Below are 20,526 nucleotides of genomic sequence, written 5' to 3' on the forward strand. Positions count from 1 at the left end.
TTTATATGCCCCAATATAGGGGAATGCCAGGGCCAAAAGAATGGGAATGGGAGGGTAGGGAAGTGGGGGGCGCTATGGGGGACTTTTGGGATAACATTGGAAATGTAATTGAGGAAAATATGTAATAAAAATATTAAAAATCAAAACAAAAAAAAACAACAACAAAAAAAGAACTCTGATAATTTAAATTTTAATATATCTTGTTACAATTAGTGTAAAATTCAAATTTCAAATTCAGTTAATTCATGATTTGTTCCTAATCCATTCCCCTCTTTTTCTTTATATTTTTCGAACCAAGGAGTAAACCCATGGCCTTGAAGTTACTAAGCATACAGTGTACCACTGAGCTAAGTCCTTTTCTTAAAACAATGTCTTATTTAGTCCAGTCTGGCCTTGAAATTGCTATGAGGTAGACCTGATCATCTTTTTCTATACCTCGAAAGTGGTCGGATTACAGGTGAATACCACCACAACATATGGTTCCACTTTATACATTTATAATATATAAATATATATTCATTTATATAACATATACATATTCATTTAGATTTTATGACTAATGGTGTTTTATGACTAATGGTGTTTTGCTTTACTTTGGAAAAACTGTGAAATCTATTGGAACATTATTAAATTTAGTTTTTAAAGGCCTATGTAATATCTTTTATATAACAACCACAGTAAGTGCATGGACAGGTTAATTTATACAATAAGAAATATGTTCACTCTCTGGAGGTTAGAAATTCAAGACCACAGCAACTGCAGCTTGTGATATCATGAACCCTTGGCCACCTTCCTTGTGTGTTCCATGTATTCTGTGTGTGTGTGTGTGTGTGTGTGTGTGTGTGTGTGTGTGAGAGAGAGAGAGAGAGAGAGAGAGAGAGAGAGAGAGAGAGAGAGAGAGAGAGAGACAGAGGGTGGAGGAGGAGAGAAGAGAGAGAGAGAGAGAGAGAGAGAGAGAGAGAGAGAGAGAGAGAGAGAGATCAGAGATATCTTTGGTGATTCTGTGTGTTCAAATTTTTTATGTTTTATAAGTCCACCAGCATGGACTAGGAGTTTCCTAAGGGCAGATTTTGCTTTAACTTTACTGGCAGAAAGACCTTCTCTGTAAGTGCAGCTGTCTTCTGAGGAACTGAGGACTAGGGTTATAGACAATGAAGACACCGTCACAACCTGTGGGTCACAACTTCCATAAGCATCAAATGATTCTTTCCCAGGGGTTGCCTAAGACCCTCAGAAAACACAAATATTCACATTATGATTTCTAACAGTAGCGAAACTATAGTTATGAAGTAGCAAGGAAAATAATTTTATCACTGAGGGTCATTGTATGAGGAACTTTTGAGAACAATTTCTATGAAGGGCTTGAATGTTTCTGGCTTTTGTGTTCAATTAATATCTAATATATTTGTAGGTATTTCCTATTCATCAAGTTGGAGAAAAAATACTCAGTGTTAAATAGTTTTAGGTAAGGTACATTTGCAAAATAAGTCAAAAATTATTGACAGATCCTAAATTTATCACTGTTGCTTGTTTACTGAAGCAATGTTGTTTCTCACATATCCTTAGTTTTATGGGTGAGACAATCCCTTACTTTCTTCCATGTTAAATGCTATCAATAGGGATATTACTAGTACAGATATTTGTTCATCTTCAACCTTATTTTGTATCTTTTCTAACTTGCCCACTGCCATCACTGAGGGTCCCTAAGTCCACAGTAACAAAAAACAAAGCACTCTCAGTTTGCTGTAAACACACGAGTAATGTTCTGGAATAATCTTATCATACATAAATACAAAGAGGGATGCAAAGTGAATTTGAGCCTCATGAGGCTGTGTGATCTGTGCTGGCTTTTCCATGCTGTCACTGCATCCCCAGGCTAGGGATTGCCTATGATTTCTGCTTGTACTTAGATAATGTATTTTCTGCAAGACAATTCCTCTGATCTTCCACATTCTCCCAGGAGAAAATAATTGCAGTGGTTTGTATTTCTGATAAATAGCAACTAAAATCACTCACTCTCAAGTCTGCTCAGGAGCTGGCAAAGGTGTTCTGAAGAGAGTGTAGCAATTTCTACCATATGCCTCTTTCCAGTCCAGTATGTACAGACTGTAATCATTGTACACACACACACACACACACACACACACACACACACACACACACACAGAAGCAGCATGTTCCCCATGGCTCATCAGATCCCTTTTGAGAGAATGTCCGGAGGCACATGGAAACTTTAACCTATGAATTCATCTGTGATCTTCTTTTTCTTTTGTATGTGCTGAAATTCTTTTCAACTATGCAACACATAAGTGATAGACTTTCATACTAGAAAGAAGATCCAAGAATAGTTAAGCTGTAAAAATTGACCCTGATGTATGTGGGGAAGTGCATATTTGGATGGGAAGGGGACAAGAAGTGGAGTTGGAAAGTGTTGGTGGAAGGGATGACCAATAGATGTTCTTAGAAAATATAAAAAAAAAATATTAAAATACACATATTCAGACAAACAACGAATTTAACTTCTCGAAAACCTGTTATTTGGAGAGAAAAATTTAATGTGTTCGACCCTAACAAAAATGGCTACAATACAAAGCTATATAAAAACCAACTCTTAACATTCAAATATATTTACATATATCTGTATAAATGCTACATGGATATAATGTCTGGGCTGATTTCAGAAGCACTCAAAACTTTAAAGGGACATTCAAGTCTTTCTCTTTGTCTTCTAGAAAAACGAGTCTTTTAATATCGGCACACAAATGACATAATGCTTCATGCTTCCACACACACTCTCATAAGTGAGTTTTAAAATGCATTCACTATTGAATAGTGAATTCACCATCTTCCTGGTTTTGAATATTACTGTAACAATAGTAAGTTACTGTGTGTGTTGTATTGACTTACTCTCTTCTAAAATTTAAGTATTTTGTGCAATGGAATATTAACCTTTGCCTGGATAAGTCTAATTTTTTTGTAGCAAAACCTCTTGAAGACTGATCTAATTTATTTTAATTTTCAACTAGCTAAAATGGTAATTTTGTGAGATTAATAGTAATTATATCATCTAAGTGAGCCTATTCTAAATTCAAATTAAAACCCAATGCTACAATGAGAACAGTTTACAGCGGGAAATATACCCAGTTTTGCATGTCAGTGCCTCAGTAAACTAATTCATTTCACATTCAAAATACCTAAGTGGTATGATATTTAATGTTTTTTCTCTTTTACAACTTCTGCTTTCATTATGAGGCAAATGTGTAATTATAATAAGGCTATACTAATTTATGCGGCTATTTTGAGAAGAGGAAAATTAAGCCAGCCTGATTTAGTAATGAAACAATTGAATTAGGGAGTGATTTTTACATAATTGATTTTATGTTGTTTGCACAATAATGAACAACACTTTGAGAAGCCAAAGCATCTGATTTCATGAATACATAAGACAGATGAAGTCACCTTCTGACTTCTAGGGTTTGGAAGTGAAAAGTCTGCTATAGGATCATGTCCTTCAACATTTGGTCTCCAGAGTAGGAGACTAGCTAGTTTGTGGAACCCTGAGGAGGTAGGCTCTGCCTGCAGGATATTGCCTGTCAGGAGGCAGACCTTTGGGTCATTATATGCCATTCTTAGACTTGGCCCAAAGTCTCCCCTACTTCCTGACCATGGATACAGCAGAACCCAGCTTTTCACTCGGTCTGCCACAGCCTCGAGCTGCTCTCCCTGAGATGCTTTTGCACCATGGTGGACTGCATCCCTGCAAACAAATCCTGGACCTCTTTTGTTCTGTCAGGTAGCCTGACACATTGACAATAAGAAATACAGAAAATATACATGCTAACAGAAAGTAAGTTCACAAGGATGGTGTGATTGGGTAATGCTGATTATCAACTTGATAGGATCTAGATAGGAGTTAAGCCTTTGGATGACTAAAGGATAGTCTAGATTAGGTTGCATGATAATTAGACCCAGAGTTTAGAGATCTGGAATGAATCAAGTTGAGCCATCCCTGATTTCTCTGCTTCCTGACTGCAGATATAATCTGCTCAACTGGTTCATGCTCCTATTGTTGTGCCTTTCCTGCTATGATACACTGGATCCCAGAGCTGTAAACCTGAATAAACCCTTCCTTAGGATCTTTTTGGCAGAGAATTTTGCCATAGCAACAAGAAAAGTGGCTAATATAGATAGTGAATAAAATCCAGTGGTTTTCAATCTAGAAATGATATTTAAGAGAAATAAATTTCAATTTTTGTAACATAAGCTTGTCTTGGACAGAGAATCAGTAGTAGGGTGCTTTGTGTTTTTATTTTCAAGTGTTTACTGAAGCATAAATGGATATTGAGCACCTACTATGAAATCTGTATTCTCTGCCCAACCCTGGTAATTGCTATCCAGTTAGCTGGATTGGAAACTTTGCAAGAATCGATCCAATAAATCATTATAGTAAGGAGAACCTGAAACCTGTAATCCTTCTGCCTCAGACTCCAGAGCAGCTGGAGTTATAAGCATGTGCTGTCACAGCTGATTTATCTGAGGGGAATCCATTTTGCTTTATGGATACACTGAGGAGTTGTACAGTGTGTGTGTGTGTGTGTGTGTGTGTGTGTGTGTATGTGTGTGTGTATGTGTGTGTGTGTGTGTGTGTAGGCTATGATAGACATGGACTTCCTGTGGCTAGAGTGTTTGGATGTATGATTCTAAATATCTGTGGTGTTAGGTCAAATAATTGTTAGACTGTAATGATAGAATGTCAAAAAACAAAATCAGAATTGGATGCTGTACTGGCTAGTTTTGTGTCAACTTGACGCAGCTGGAGTTATCACAGAGAAAGGAGCTTCATTTGGGGAGATGCCTCCATGAGATCCAACTGTAAGGCATTTTCTCAATTAGTGATCAAGGGGGAAAGGCCCCTTGTGGGTGGGGCCATCTCTGGGCTGGTAGTCTTGGTTCTATAAGAGAGCAGGCTGAGCAAGCCAGGGGAAGCAAGCCAGTAAAGAACATCCCTCCATGGCCTCTGCATCAGCTCCTGCTTTCTGACCTGCTTGAGTTCCAGTCCTGACTTCCTTGGTGATGAACAGCAGTATGGAAGTGTAAGCCAAATAAACCCTTTCCTCCCCAACTTGCTTCTTGGTCATGATGTTTGTGCAGGAATAGAAACCCTGACTAAGACAGAAGCCAAATGGTAGGACTTTATACTAAGTAGAAAGGTAGGTGGCATTAAAGTAGCCTGCATCATGGGACAGAAGGCAGTGTGTATGAAGAAGACACCATTCAGGATGGTTAGTTTTCAGCACTTGCCTCTGGGGTGAGCCCAACATGAACTTGTACCTGCTTGTGACTTTCCGTGTCTTGTATGTTTTTGAAGGAAAACTGGCTGTGCATTCAGTTTGGGTCATGCCTAGTTCCAATGTGGGTAACAGTCTCCAGATTTGACTCTTCTCATCTATGAAACAGGCATTCTAAAGTTTCTCTGATGATACATCACCAAGAGATTACAAGAACAGTGTTTTGTATATTATGAATACCTTATCAATAAACATCCCTCTCTGGCCTTCATACTGGATGATGTTTTGTAGTTTTATTGTTTCTTTCTAGAAATAATATGGATACATGAATGGGCCATGCTCAGAGCCACTGAACACTGGCTAGTTCACATCAGAAACTATTCTTCGGATTTTAACTAGGACCCAGAAAAGAGTTATTCTTGTTGAATTTCAAAAAGAGATTATAATGCATGCAGACATTTTAAAACCCCATCTTCTTTATTATTTATAAAACAGCTCACTTTGGCCTCTATATCTTTAAAGAAAACTTTATTTAATTAAAAATGTAGTCTTGTCAGCAGAGGGACATGTGTTCTACAAAAACATCAAGCCTTATAAGTAGATGTACCTACTTATATTATGAAGAGAAGACTTTTATATTCACAGTAGCAGTGACTGTGTGTATAACTGAGGATTATTTGAAGTTTTGAAAGTCAGTGTTTTGGTTATTCCCTTAAATTAATAGTCAATGAAATATTTTAATTGTTTATTTTTAATTTATATGCATTAAGTTTTGTTACTCTGCAACTTGGGACAGTATGAAGAAAAATACAATAGGATTGAAATTGGAGGTACATTTCAGTTCCTAGTGTGTGGAAATTACTTCATAGTCACACTGTCTGAGGGAAGTATATGCATTCATGTATGTATGTGTACTTGAGTGATTATATACATATATATTTTACCTGAATTTCAATAAAATTTGTAATACATTTAGTGATGCTTTTAAAAACTCAAGCAATGAACTAAAGCATATGTGTGCATATGTATTACCACATTTGAAATATTAAATATGAAAGGTGTATCAGTGGTTACGCATTGTTAGGAGGTTTTGGGAATTAAATCCAGGACCTTGCACATATTAGGTAGCCACTCTTCCCCAGCCCTGTACCTCTTCAATGTACTGTTAGCCATGTGTTATTGATGACTTTGGGACTTCCTCGGCTAGGGAAAGAGGTTCTGCCTCTGTCCATAGGTCCCTGTGGCATATGGAAGGCCACATCACTGTTAGACAAACAACCTGATCTTCAAGCCCAGCTACTTCCTAGGTTTTAATCCCTGCTCTTTTGAATTCTAGTTGTGTTGCTTTCATTGTTGAGTTCTCAGTAAACTCCAGGGCTTGAGCTTCTCTCTTTCCGTTTAGGTCTCTATATTTCTCTCTCTTTCTGGCTTCATTCTACAGGAGTCTTCTGAACAGTAGTCCATTGGTCATTGCATCAGTTCCATTCATTTCGGAAGTGGGCAAGTAGAAACTGGTTAAGCTTAATATTGTAATCTTAATTACTACAAATGAGAGAAGAGAAGGAGGCAATTAAAATTGAGCAATGGAAGAAATGTAAGGACAGTTTAAAGGTTTAGAATGACTTTCAATTACTCAGAAAAATTAATATCATAAGGATAACAATTTTAGTTAAGTGTATGAGCAGAAATGCATATCTTGAATATATTAAATATCCTTTCCCTATGCCAGATACTCATTTTTATGTTTTATTTTTAGTTATGTATATGTGTGGATCGTATGTGTGTGTGTGTGTGTTCCCCTGCTTGTACAAAAAGCTCTCTGAATCTTGATGTTCTCGTCTCTAAATAATACATTCATTATCTAATTTGAGCATCAGGAAAGCATATAAACTAGTAGAAAAGATCTATGAGGTACTGTTTTCATCCTCACTGGCATACTGTTTTATTAATAATATATTCTATTCTAAACAACAAGCGCATGTCAATTCAACCTTCAATAATCCTTGTTAAAATCCAAGCAGAATCATCATCCGTCTTTAAGACTGAGCGGAAAGGTCTTTGATTCTTTAGAAGAAGACTTGGCCTGGCAGAGATATGATCTGTTGAAGCATGAGTACTAGTCATGTGATCTGTTGGGTTTCCAAAAGATAAACAAAGCAAAGAACAGAGGGCAGCTCTACCATGAATAAGCAACTTGAGGCTTATCAGTTTCCCAGGCACCCACTAATCTCCAGTGCTCCTAGCTGTTTGAAATTCTATGACATTGCCTGGCTCTAGGGTCAGTAGTTCTGAGCAACATACAAAATGGTTTCCAAACCTAAATGTTTGCCAGTTTCTTCCTTCCTTCCTCCCTACCTCCTTCCCTCCTTTCTTCCTTCCTTTCCTCCTTCCCTCCTTTCTTCCTTTCTTTCCTCCTCCCTCCCTTCCTTTCTTTCCTCCTCCTTCCCTTCTTTTCTTCATCCCTTCCTCCTTCCTTCCTTCCTTCCTTCCTTCCTTCCTTCCTTCCTTCCTTCCTTCCTTCCTTCCATGTATTTACTCATTTCTTTGTTCATCTATTTCTCATCTTCATCAGATTTCACATTGATTTTCACATTAAATCATAATTCCATAGTCACTATTAAAAGATGAAGTGAGGACCACTCCTAGTCTTCGTAGTTCAGAACAGAAATGATCTGTATATGCTGATTTTCCTGGGAGGGGGGTGGCATTTATGAGGTTTACAAAACTGTGCTGTCCTAAAAAAATATGGGGACCCATGCCAACATTGGCAGATGGGCCAACATTATTCTACACTGAAACAGAAAGCAGCTGTGTCCTTTAATAGAATATTTTCAGCCAATTCTCCTCTAAAAAAATGCACACAGACAAGGTACCCACATTTTTTTTCACAGTTTGTGTCATTGGCATGGTATTTAGTCACATCTAGTAATGTTAGATGAAGCCAAGTCAGTGATGTTTACTAGACAGGAACTTGGAGCTGGTGTTTTCCAGTTTGTGGTTCTGTGAACCCAGAGACTATGTACAGATGCTTCAGCAGTATCTACCAATATCCAATTTCAACTTCTCTTCTTCTCAGTTATGCTTGTTAAAATTAAAGTGGATAATCAAGGATATTGAGAGAATATCCATAATTTGCATCAAATATCATATAAAAGATACCTAAGTGACTACTTCAGAATATATGGAGATGAGGTGGCAGGAGAGATGGCTGAGTGGTTAAGAACACATTTTGTTCTTGAAGAGGACCTGAGTTTGGTTGTAGGACCCACATCCTCAGCTCTCAACTGTCTGGATCTACTACTCCGAAGATCAGATGCCCCTCTGACCTCCTCATACATCAATACAAAAACATAAGTAATAATATTTTTATTACAAATAAGAAAAAGGAATATGATCTTGAAATATTGTACTGGAATAAGTTTCATTTAATTTTTTTGATATAATCAAAGCATACATAGTCTAACAACTGAAGGTTGGTCCTATATTCTATTAGTTACTTGCTTTTTTGCTGTGACAAAATACCTGAAATTTTGCTGTGGCTCTTGAATGAAGAAACAGTCCATCTTGGTGGAACGGGCATGGCAGCAGGAACACTGGGCAGCTGGTCACATATCCATGGTCTGGAAGCAGAGAGTGATGGATGCTGGTCCTTTTTATTTAATCTAGGAACCTAGTTCATGGGGTGGTGCTTTCCAGATTTAGGGAGATCTTCCCAGCTTTACTTACAAAATATAGAAACTCCCTCACAGATTTACCTAGAGATTCCTAGATAATTCTAGATCCTATCAAACTTAACAACCAATACTGATCATCTCGTGGCTTCAGCAAAATGCCCACATGGCACCTCAGTTGTCCCTGCAAATATGCACAGTGCTCAGCTGAGATGATGCGGCCTTCAGAGACTCTACTCTCTTCACATATTCATACAGTGGTCTAGAGTACCAGGCTGGGAAAGAGAAGAGATGAGACCCTGATGGTAGCGCTCAAGCTCACACCCAGATGTGCTTACAGGCAGTCAGTTATCGTCTGTGTAAACCTTCTTAGATTTGGAACATGAAGCTTTCCATTGCCCCATTCTTCCCATCATCCAAGTATAACCCTCAAAGCAGAGAGCAGAACCCAAGACTAAGGAGCAGGTGTTTTAATAATGTCTGTCTCCACCAGGAAGAAACACATTGTTCAGCCATGAAGGAAGAATCCATGTGGTGCGACTTGCTTTTCATAGGCATAATTAGATGACAATGCTGAGAACAATTCACACTGCTTAATTAAATGTAAAACTGCTGCACAGACAGCTCGCATGCTCACTCCCAATAATAATGAGCACCGAGATGACATTATACACTTATACGTGTTTGAATTCATTGTGGCACAGAGAGGAGGCTTGCTTAAAATGAACTACATCCTTCACATTTTATTGTCTTAATGAGGGAAACATCCTTTAAAAGTAGTATCAATTATGTGTATGTGAGGATAATTACTGAGTTATTTTTATTTTCAAAAGATAATGTGGGCTGCTAGCAATGTTGGTATGTTTTTGAAGTGCTGGACTAGCATGCAAGAAACTCTGGGTTGAAGCTTCCATTTTTGATAAGCCTGGTGTGGTAGTGCACATCTGTAATCTCAGTATGGACAACTGGAGACTGGGGAAGAGAGATTAAAGGCCATACTTGTCTATATATGAGCTTGAGGCTAACCTGTGCTACATAAGCCTTTGTGTAAATAAAGCCTCCAAAAGCAAGCAAACAACAACAAAACAAAATGAAATGAAACAAAAACTCTAAACAAAAATAAGGATTATTGATTCACTATAATGTGTGTGTGTTCTTTTGCTATTTTTAGGTTAACTAAAGGTGGAGAAATATATATATATATATATATACATGTATATACACACACACACATATATATTTTTTTCCTAATACTAAACTATGTACAGAGAAAAACCTATAATTTACAACGATTTTTCTTTCATTCTGAAGTTTAATAATCCTCTGTAGCATTCTTTGATCTATTTAAATGGATACATTTCATAAGTGTCTCTCCTTGGTGTATCTGAAAAAAAAATGAGTGAGCCTGATTATCCAATTTAACATGAAGATGTGTGGGTTCATTTCTGGGTCTTCAATTCTATTCCATTGGTCTATTTGTCTGTCACTATACCAGTACCATGCAGTTTTTATCACAATTGCTCTGTAGTAGAGCTTTAGGTCCGGCATGGTGATTCCACCAGAGGTTCTTTTATCCTTGAGAAGAGTTTTTGCTATCCTAGGTTTTTTGTTATTCCAGATGAATTTGCAGATTGCACTTTCTAATTCGTTGAAGAATTGATTTGGAATTTTGATGGGGATTGCATTGAATCTGTATATTGCTTTTGGCAAGATAGCCATTTTTACAATGTTGATCCTGCCAATCCATGAGCATGGGAGATCTTTCCATCTTCTGAGATCTTCTATAATTTCTTTCTTCAGAGACTTGAAGTTTTTATCATACAGATCTTTCACTTCCTTAGTTAGAGTCACGCCAAGATATTTTATATTATTTGTGACTATTGAGAAGGGTGTTGTTTCCCTAATTTCTTTCTCAGCCTGTTTATTCTTTGTGTAGAGAAAGGCCATTGATTTGTTTGAGTTAATTTTATATCCAGCTACTTCACCGAAGCTGTTTATCAGGCTTAGGAGTTCTCTGATGGAATTTTTAGGGTCACTTATATATACTATCATATCATCTGCAAAGAGTGATATTTTGACTTCATCTTTTCCAATTTGTATCCCTTTGATCTCCTTTTGTTGTCGAATTGCTCTGGCTAGGACTTCAAGTACAATGTTGAATAGGTATGGAGAAAGTGGACAGCCTTGTCTAGTCCCTGATTTTAGAGGGATTGCTTCAAGCTTCTCACCATTTACTTTGATGTTGGCTACTGGTTTGCTGTAGATTGCTTTTATCATGTTTAGGTATGGGCCTTGAATTCCTGATCTTTCCAAGACTTTTATCATGAATGGGTGTTGGATCTTGTCAAATGCTTTTTCCGCATCTAACGAGATGACCATGTGGTTTTTGTCTTTGAGTTTGTTTATATACTGGATTACGTTGATGGATTTCCTTATATTGAACCATCCCTGCATCCCTGGGATGAAACCTACTTGGTCAGGATGGATGATTGTTTTGATGTGTTCTTGGATTCGGTTAGCAAGAACTTTATTGAGGATTTTTGCATCAATATTCATAAGGGATATTGGTCTGAAGTTTTCTATCTTTGTTGGGTCTTTTTGTGGTTTAGGTATCAGAGTAATTGTGGCTTCATAGAATGAGTTGGGTAGAGTACCTTCTGTTTCTATTTTGTGGAATAGTTTGTGAAGAACTGGGATTAGATCTTCTTTGAAGGTCTGATAGAACTCTGCACTAAACCCATCTGGTCCTGGGCTTTTTTTGGTTGGGAGACTATTAATGACTGCTTCTATTTCTTTGGGGGATATAGGGCTACGGTCACTTGATCTTCGACAAGGGAGCTAAAAACATCCAGTGGAAGAAAGACAGCATTTTCAACAAATGGTGCTGGCACAACTGGTTGTTAACATGTAGAAGAATGCGAATCGATCCATTCCTATCTCCTTGTACTAAGGTCAAGTCTAAGTGGATCAAGGAACTTCACATAAAACCAGAGACACTGAAACTTATAGAGGAGAAAGTGGGGAAAAGCCTTGAAGATATGGGCACAGGGGAAAAATTCCTGAATAGAACAGTAATGGCTTGTGCTGTAAGATCGAGAATTGACAAGTGGGACCTCATGAAACTACAAAGCTTCTGCAAGGCTAAAGACACCATCAATAAGACAAAAAAACCACCAACAGATTGGGAAAGGATCTTCACCTATCCTAAATCAGATAAGGGACTAATATCCAATATATATAAAGAACTCAAGAAGGTGGACTCCAGAAAGTCAAATAACCCCATTAAAAAATGGGGCTCAGAACTGAACAAAGAATTCTCACCTGAGGAATACCGAATGGCAGAGAAACACCTGAAAAAATGTTCAACATCCTTAATCATCAGGGAAATGCAAATCAAAACAACCCTGAGATTCCACCTCACACCAGTCAGAATGGCTAAGATCAAAAATTCAGGTGACAGCAGTTGCTGGCGAGGATGTGGAGAAAGAGGAACACTCCTCCATTGTTGGTGGGATTGCAAGCTTGTACAACCACTCTGGAAATCAGTCTGGCGGTTCCTCAGAAAATTGGACATAGTACTACCGGAGGATCCAGCAATACCTCTCCTGGGCATATATCCAGAAGATGTCCCAACCGGTAAAAAGGACACATGTTCCACTATGTTCATAGCAGCCCTATTTATAATAGCCAGAAGCTGGAAAGAACCCAGATGTCCCTCAACAGAGGAATGGATACAGAAATTATGGTACATTTACACAATGGAGTACTACTCAGCTATTAAAAAGAATGAATTTATGAAATTCCTAGCCAAATGGATAGACCTGGAGGGCATCATCTTGAGTGAAGTAACACAATCACAAAAGAACCCACACAATATGTATTCACTGATAAGTGGATATTAGCCCAAAACTTAGGATACCCAAGATTTAAGATACAATTTGCTAAACGCATGAAACTCAAGAAGAATGAAGACCAAAGTGTGGACACTGTGCACCTTCTTAGAATTGGGAACAAAACACCCAGGGAAGGAGTTACAGAGATAAAGTTCGTAGCTGTGATGAAAGGATGGACCATTTAGAGACTGCCGTATCCAGGGATCCATCCCATAATCAACTTCTAAACGCTGACACCATTGCATACACTAGCAAGATTTTGCTGAAAGGACCCAAATATAGCTGTCTCTTGTGAGACGATGCTGGGGCCTAGCAAACACAGGAGTGGATGTTCACAGTCAGCTATTGGATGTATCACAGGGCTCCCAATGGAGAAGCTAGAGAAAGTACCCAAGGAGCTAAAGGGATCTGCAACCCTATTGTTGGAACAACATGATGTACTAACCAGAACCCTGGAGCTCTTGTCTCTAGCTGCATATGTATCGAAAGATGGCCTAGTCGGCCATCAATGGAAAGAGAGGCCCATTGGACTTGCAAACTTTATATGCCCCAATATAGGGGAATGCCAGGGCCAAAAGAATGGGAATGGGTGGGTAGGGAAGTGGGGGGCGCTATGGGGGACTTTTGGGATAGCATTGGAAACGTAATTGAGGAAAATATGTAATAAAAATATTAAAAAAATAAATAAATAAAAAAAAGTTAAAAAAAAACCAATTTAACATGAAGAAATATTGATTATTTATTTTCATGATTGACTGACTGATTGAAATAAGGTCTCAATCAGTTTCTGTAGCCAAGGCTGGCCCAGAATTCTCTATAAAGCTCAGACTTCTTTTCTCAACATCCAGATTGCTAAGTGGTACAGACGTGAGCAGTTATGCCTGGATTAATTTTTAATATTTGACATCTTTTCTGCATTGAACCATCAAAAAGGGGGGTGTCTTAGTCAGGGTTTCTATTCCTGCACAAACATCATGACCAAGAAGCAAGTTGGGGAGGAAAGGGTTTATTTGGCTTACACTTCCAGGCTGCTGTTCATCACCAAAGGAAGTCAGGACTGGAACTCAGACAGGTCAGGGAGCAGGAGCTGATGCAGAGGCCATGGAGGGATGTTCTTTACTGGCTTGCCTCCCCTGGCTTGCTCAGCCTACTCTCTTATAGAACCCAAGACTACCAGCCCAGGGATGGTCCCACCCACAAGGGGCCTTTCCCCCTTGATCACTAATTGAGAAAATGCCTTACAGTTAGTTGGATCTCATGGAGGCATTTCCTCAACTGAAGCTGCTTTCTCTGTGATAACTCCAGCTGTGTCAAGTTGACACACAAAACCAGCCAGTACAGGGGGCTTTATGTTAAGAAGCTGAATTTTCTTGAATTTTGGATTTTGTGGTTTAATTGGAAAAAAGGCACAGACTGGCAGAAATAGTGAAGAAATTGTCTTCACCAGAGGTTAATAGACAAGCAGCTAGTAACAGGAGGTCATGTGCAGGGAGGGCATGAATCTCTTAACTCAAAATAGGTTTAGAATGGCACATATTACCCTTGGTGTTCTATGGACCTGGAACATTATCAATTAGAGATTAACGCAAGCAGTAATAAATTTTTTTTTTTTTTTTTTTTTTTTTTTTTGGTTTTTCGAGACAGGGTTTCTCTGTGTAGCCCTGGCTGTCCTGGCACTCACTTTGTAGACCAGGCTGGCCTCGAACTCAGAAATCCGCCTGCTTCTGCCTCCCAAGTGCTGGGATTAAAGGCGTGCGCCACCACGCCCGGCTATAAATTATTTATTTTATTATCCTAAGATTGGACTTTGATTTTGACAGTGTAGCTTTCTGGCTTAGAACTCACTAATAGTTCAGAGCAGCTTCAAACTCACAGCGATTCTCCTGCCTCAGCCTCCTGGGTATAGGAATTAGAAGCATGGGCCACCACGGCTAGGAAAATATTTTATTATTGTTAAGATAGGAGAGCTCCCTGACAGCCAAGTGGTTGTATCAGCTGAGCCTCTGGTCCTCTGTTTAATCAAGCAGTGGACAGAATCCATCCACAACACCTTGACGGCGTCAAACTTGGCTCAGGCTTTACAAATTGTCATTCTCCTCTGCTCCTTTATTATTATTCTCATTGGATGCACGTGGATGGCCTCATCAGCCCTTCTGGCTTTAAGACCCATCTATGTGCTAATGATCAATCAGGAATAATCAACCATTTTGATTAGTGTCAGCAGAGCGATTCAAAGACATCTACTGACTTTAATCCTTATTTTGGAAATCAAGTGTGTCAGTCATAGTTTCTCTTCCTCCTCCTCCTTCATCAGCCTCCCACACACAGTGGGAAGATGGTCTGTTGTTTCAAAGATGTCACATCCATGCCTTGCACATCAATGCTGACTAAAGTCCCCCTCACTCATTTTGGGCTAAGTCTTATGCCTTGTTTTATCGAAGGCACGTGAGCAGACACTTGGCATAAAATGTATTTTGTGGGTGGCCATCATCTTTAAGACCCAGAAAAACCTATTCTCTACAGTACATTGTCTACCCTGACAGCCTTCTCCCATCACCAGTCAACAGCGTGCAGTAGGCAAGTCTGCTAGCACACCCATAGACCTTTAGCCGTGAGATTAAGGATTACTATTTTGTGCTACTGTGATTTAAGGGAGCCAGTCCATTTATAAAGAAGGAAGGTTTATTGTGACTCCAGGTTTTGGAGAGGCTAGCTCTTTGGATTTGGAAAAACAGTGCTTATCATGGCAGAAGCATGTATTGGTCGACCAAGTCCCTCAACTAAGAGATGAAAGAGAAAAAGGAGAAAGAGCTGCAGAAAGGTCCCTTTGTCCCCTTCAAGGGCCCACCCTTGCTGATAACTTGTAGACTTCCCACTGAGCTTTGTTTTTTTTTTTTTTTTTTTTTTTTTATCACTTCTCAGTGGTGCTGTTGTGGAGATCACAGAACTTTCAGTTGTTTGGTTTCAGGACCTGGGACAAGGGACTGATGTGCATATTTTACATACCAAAGCAGACCTGGCTTCCAGGTTCTCCCAACATCTCAGTCCCTACCTGGCATACTCTGCCTCCAACACTGAACTTTCCAACCAGAGGCCCTTTCTCCAGAGCTCCTCTTTATAAAATACAGATGCCACCATTTGATAGGTTATTTCTCTGCCACTAAAATGAGCCAAATTAAACCAGATTAGATTAGATTAAAAGCAGGTTTATTGGGAAGCTGAACTCCAGTGAGTTCACTGACCCCAAGAACCAAAGCCAGAGAAGTCATCATGGAAAAAGAGGGTGGATAGGGTACAGAGAGAAAGAGAGAAAGGGGTACAGTGGGAGAGAGACGGAGAGAGAGAGAAAGAGAGAGAGAGAGAGAAGAGAGACCAAAAGTATCTGGATTATATGGGAAGGATCCTCTGGGGCACTGGGCTGGAAACGTCTTGCTTCGGGGAAGGATATGCCAGGTATGACTGAGGGATGCTGGGAGAACCTGGAAGCCATATCTGCCTTGGTATGTAAAATATGTACCTCAGTCCCTTTTCCCAGGTCTGAAACCAAACATCAACATCAGTTCTTTAGATGACCATGGGACCGTACCATAGATTTCCTGGTAATGTACTAAAAGACAGATTATCTTTAAGTTTTCTGGGATATAATCTTATAATATGTGTTAATTCTCAGGTCTCTGAATAGATGAATTCTTGAGGATATGCTCTTGTGCTGATTTCGCTGTGGCACAGAGAGGGTAGCTTCACAAGAGAATCTCTAGAGGTAATAACTTTGTTACAGACAGTGAAGGAATTGCTGGGCCGAGGGGCACCAAAGCTAGCAAGTTCTTCTTTCTGTTTTCCCAGAGGGGTTCTCTCTCAACAGTGATCTTGAAAGTGCATGTGAGTGTGGGTGCATGAGTGTGCCGGTGTTTGTGTGCCTGTTTGTGGGTATACTGGACAGCTAGGGTTTGGTATAAAGCGACCTCTAGTTTCATACTCAGTCTACAAGTTTGACAATGAAATATGGCTGAGTTTACTTAGTCTATTTCTGTCTTTGATCCTATCTCATGAGTCCATGGGTTTGGTTTTATACCAATACCATGCTAAATTTGTCACTATTGCTGTGAAATATAATTGGTTATATTATTAATATAATTGGTTATGGGATATTGAAATTTCCCCAGCACTATTTGTTGTTGATAAAATTTTGGTTCTGGGTTCTTTTCCACTTCCATGTGAATTTTTGCATTCTCTTTTCTATTTTAGTGAAGTGTATCGATGGAATTTAGTTGGCATCCCCACTAAATCTATAGCTGAATCATGTAACACAGCTATTTCTCTGCCTATCTTTTTTGGGTATTTTAAAAGTTTCCATTGTAGATGTCATTCATCTCCATTTGGGGTTTATTCTGAAGGATGCTTGAAGCCATTGTGAATTGGCTGGTTTTCTGATTGGTTTTCTCTCTATGTTCATGACTGATATATAAAGATTTTGTATGTTAATTCAATGCCCTGCTATTTTGTTGAAAGTATGTATTAGTTCTAAGACATTTCTGGTGGAGTCTTTAGAATGTATGTGGATGAAAATATATTTATGAAGCCCATGACTATGCAATGAATATGTATAATAAACAATAATAACAATTTGGGAGAAGATGGATGCAAAAATAAAAATATTTTCAACAGAAAGTGCAACACCTGCTACACTGCAGGCTGCGAGGCAAGAAATCTGCTTTATAGGTTGGAAGTAAACTAGTCCATGGAGGGCGTCTTGGCTGCTGGATCATGTAGGCCCTTCCTGAACACTGAATGCTCATGTCAGAAAGCTTTTCCTTCCTGCAGCTCCACTGCTTGCTTCATGTTAGGGGTCAGAGACTCTGGGTTATGAGTTTGTCAGGGCTCTTGCCTGAGTTTATATCCGTTTGCTTTCTACTGCTGTTAGAAAACGCCATGACTTGAAGGGATTTTTAGGACTACAGCTTATCGTTGTAGTCTGTCATTTAGGGAAGTTGGAACAAGAACCTGGAGACAACAAATGAAGCAGGGGCCAGGGGTGGCAATAAATACCCTAGGCTATGCTCTTGAACAATAATTGTCAATCAAGAAATGCACCACATGTTTGCCTACAGGAAAATCTGATGGAGACATTTTCTCAGTGAGCTTCCCTTTTTTCAGATGGTTCTAGATTGTGTCAAGTTGACAAAAAATATACTGACACACCTAGCTTGCGGTAGTGTCTAACTTGGGCATGCACCACTCAGTTGAGAACCAGCAAGCTTACAATAGTTTATTTACATAAAACAAAAGAATCCCTCAGCCATGCAAAGTAACAATAAGGGCTGCTGCACCCTGACATTGGCACTGCCCTTGTATTTTCAATAATGTTCAGAAGGAAGGAACAGTGCTGGCCCTGTGCCCTGTTTTCTGCATGTGACAAACTGCATATGCCACACCAAAGATTTTTCCCATGATTATGGATGACTGACATCCCACTCAATAGCCTGGTCTTAGTGTTTTGTTTTTGTTTTTGTTTGTTATATGACTAAGGGTAGCCTTGAACTTTTCTTCCATCCACCTTCAAGTACAAGGAATATAGATAGGTGTACACCACAATGCTTAGCCTTAGTACTTGTTTAGTAGCCTTTCAGTAAGGTGTGCATGTGAGCACACACACAGACATACACAAACAGACAGGTGCATGCGTGCGCAGGCAAGGGCATACGCTCGCGCACGCGCGCACACACACACCCACCGACCTCCCACACCCACACACTTATACTGTATTCTTGGTTTGCCCCTTGTTGTTTCTAGTGAAAGCAAGAAGAAATGGTTCTGCTTTCAGTTCTATTGGCTTCCTGTCCTCATGCACAGGGTGTAGTTTAATTCAAGTAGGATTTTAATATGTACCCACGAAGACATCACTTGTAGGATCTACGGTGTGAACAAAGAACCCCAAGAACAGAAGAGACAAAAGAGAAACTTGATCCTGTGTGGACTCTTAGTCCTACTAGATGTTTCCCTGAGAGGCAGGACTGAGGCTGAAATTGAAGATCCCATTTATGAAGACTGGATTGTTTCTTGCACACTCACACATGTGCACACACGTGTGTGTATGTGTATGTGTGCATCTTTAAAGTATTTTTTAAATTATCAACAGAAAATTAAGTGATTAATCTCCATCAATGATTTTTAATTCTAGTATCCATTTCTCTTTTTTAAAAAGATGTAATTTTAAGGAATCTTGGAATATTTTCCAGTTTGTGGTATTTGTTTTAAATTGCATGAATAAGCATCAAGTTACATAGTAAGAACATATAGTTTAAGCAGCTGCTAATTGATGGGGTTGGAAGAGAAAAGGAGCAGGAAGCAGAAGGGGAAGATGAGGAAGAGAGGATGAGGGAAAGAGGAGGGGAGAAGGAGGGAAGGAGAGGGAGAGGAGGAGGAAAGGGGGAAGAGAGGAGGGGGAGAGGAGAGGGGAGGGAGGTCAGAGCTACAGATGTCTGTGGGCTAGTAAAGGGGGCAATACGGCAGTAGGCAATGGGGAAGAAGCTTGTATGGAGACTAAGACTAAATGGGGAATCATGACAGTGCAGCACCCACCTGGCCTGGAGGTTTCCTCCTCAGCTCTGCTTGGTTAATTATGCCAACCAGTTTAATCCTGCTTGCTTAATATGAACCGTGAAAATAACTGTCACTGGAGCATAAGTATAAGGGAAATCTGGAAGGAGCATACACTGAAGTAAAAGAAAAAAGCATGACTTTTAAAAGCAATACTAAACTGTTTTTGCATGAATCTCACCCAGGAACACCCAGCGGCACTTCATAACTGTCAGAGAGAGCTGCCTCCACTCTTGGGTCCACCTTTGCAGTGTTTTAGGGTCCAAAGCTCAGAGTATATAAATTAGCTAGTTCTGCTCTGGTTGTTCGTTTTAAAAATTAGTTTCTGCTGCTTTGGTCTGCTTCTGCCCTTGGGGTATCCAGGCACCATTGCATACCTGGAAGAAACTAACCTTATATCCAGCTGGTTGGTTCCACAGGATCTTGTCTGAGTGAGTGAGAGGAGAAACAGCCTTCTCTGGAGACTGGTTTTTAGTGAAACAGCTCTCTTTTTGGGGGAGGGGGGTAAAATGGACTCTATAAACCTTGGGAAATAGGTAAGGATTTTGGGGTTGAGTGTACATTGTTGGCTGGTGCTGAGATGCTGGGAACACTCATTTGCATAAAGAGGAATTCCAGATGCTTGCTGAACATGTCCTTATAGGGAGAGAGGACATTTAAGCCGTAATTTGGCGGCCAGGCTACATGACTACCCGAAAAAAGGTGGAAGTGGGGGTTGTAAAGCCCATGTGTGCTGGGTCATGCAGGTTTCAGGATAAGATTTTCAAGGTTTGGACATGTCTCAACCTTACTGTTGCTCCAGACTGGTTCCCTGAGCCATACAGCTTTCTAGCCTCACAGGTTTCTACATTTTAATAATTTACATACTTAAGCTATTTGTATCTAGAATTTATTTCAGCTATCAAGGATTCATTACCATTTATTTGCAATACTAGTTTATTTTTATTTTCCTCTGCACATGTTAATCTCCACACAGACCACTAGTGGAGTTAATTTTGGTAGAATGGTGACATTGTAAAGAACAAAAATCTCAGAACCACACAAAGGAATTTTATGAAATTCTAAGAGTAAATGAAG

This window comes from Mus caroli, unplaced genomic scaffold, assembly GCF_978045245.1.
Source record: "Mus caroli unplaced genomic scaffold, Mus_caroli_1 scaffold_15, whole genome shotgun sequence".
NCBI classification, from domain to species: Eukaryota; Metazoa; Chordata; class Mammalia; order Rodentia; family Muridae; genus Mus; species Mus caroli.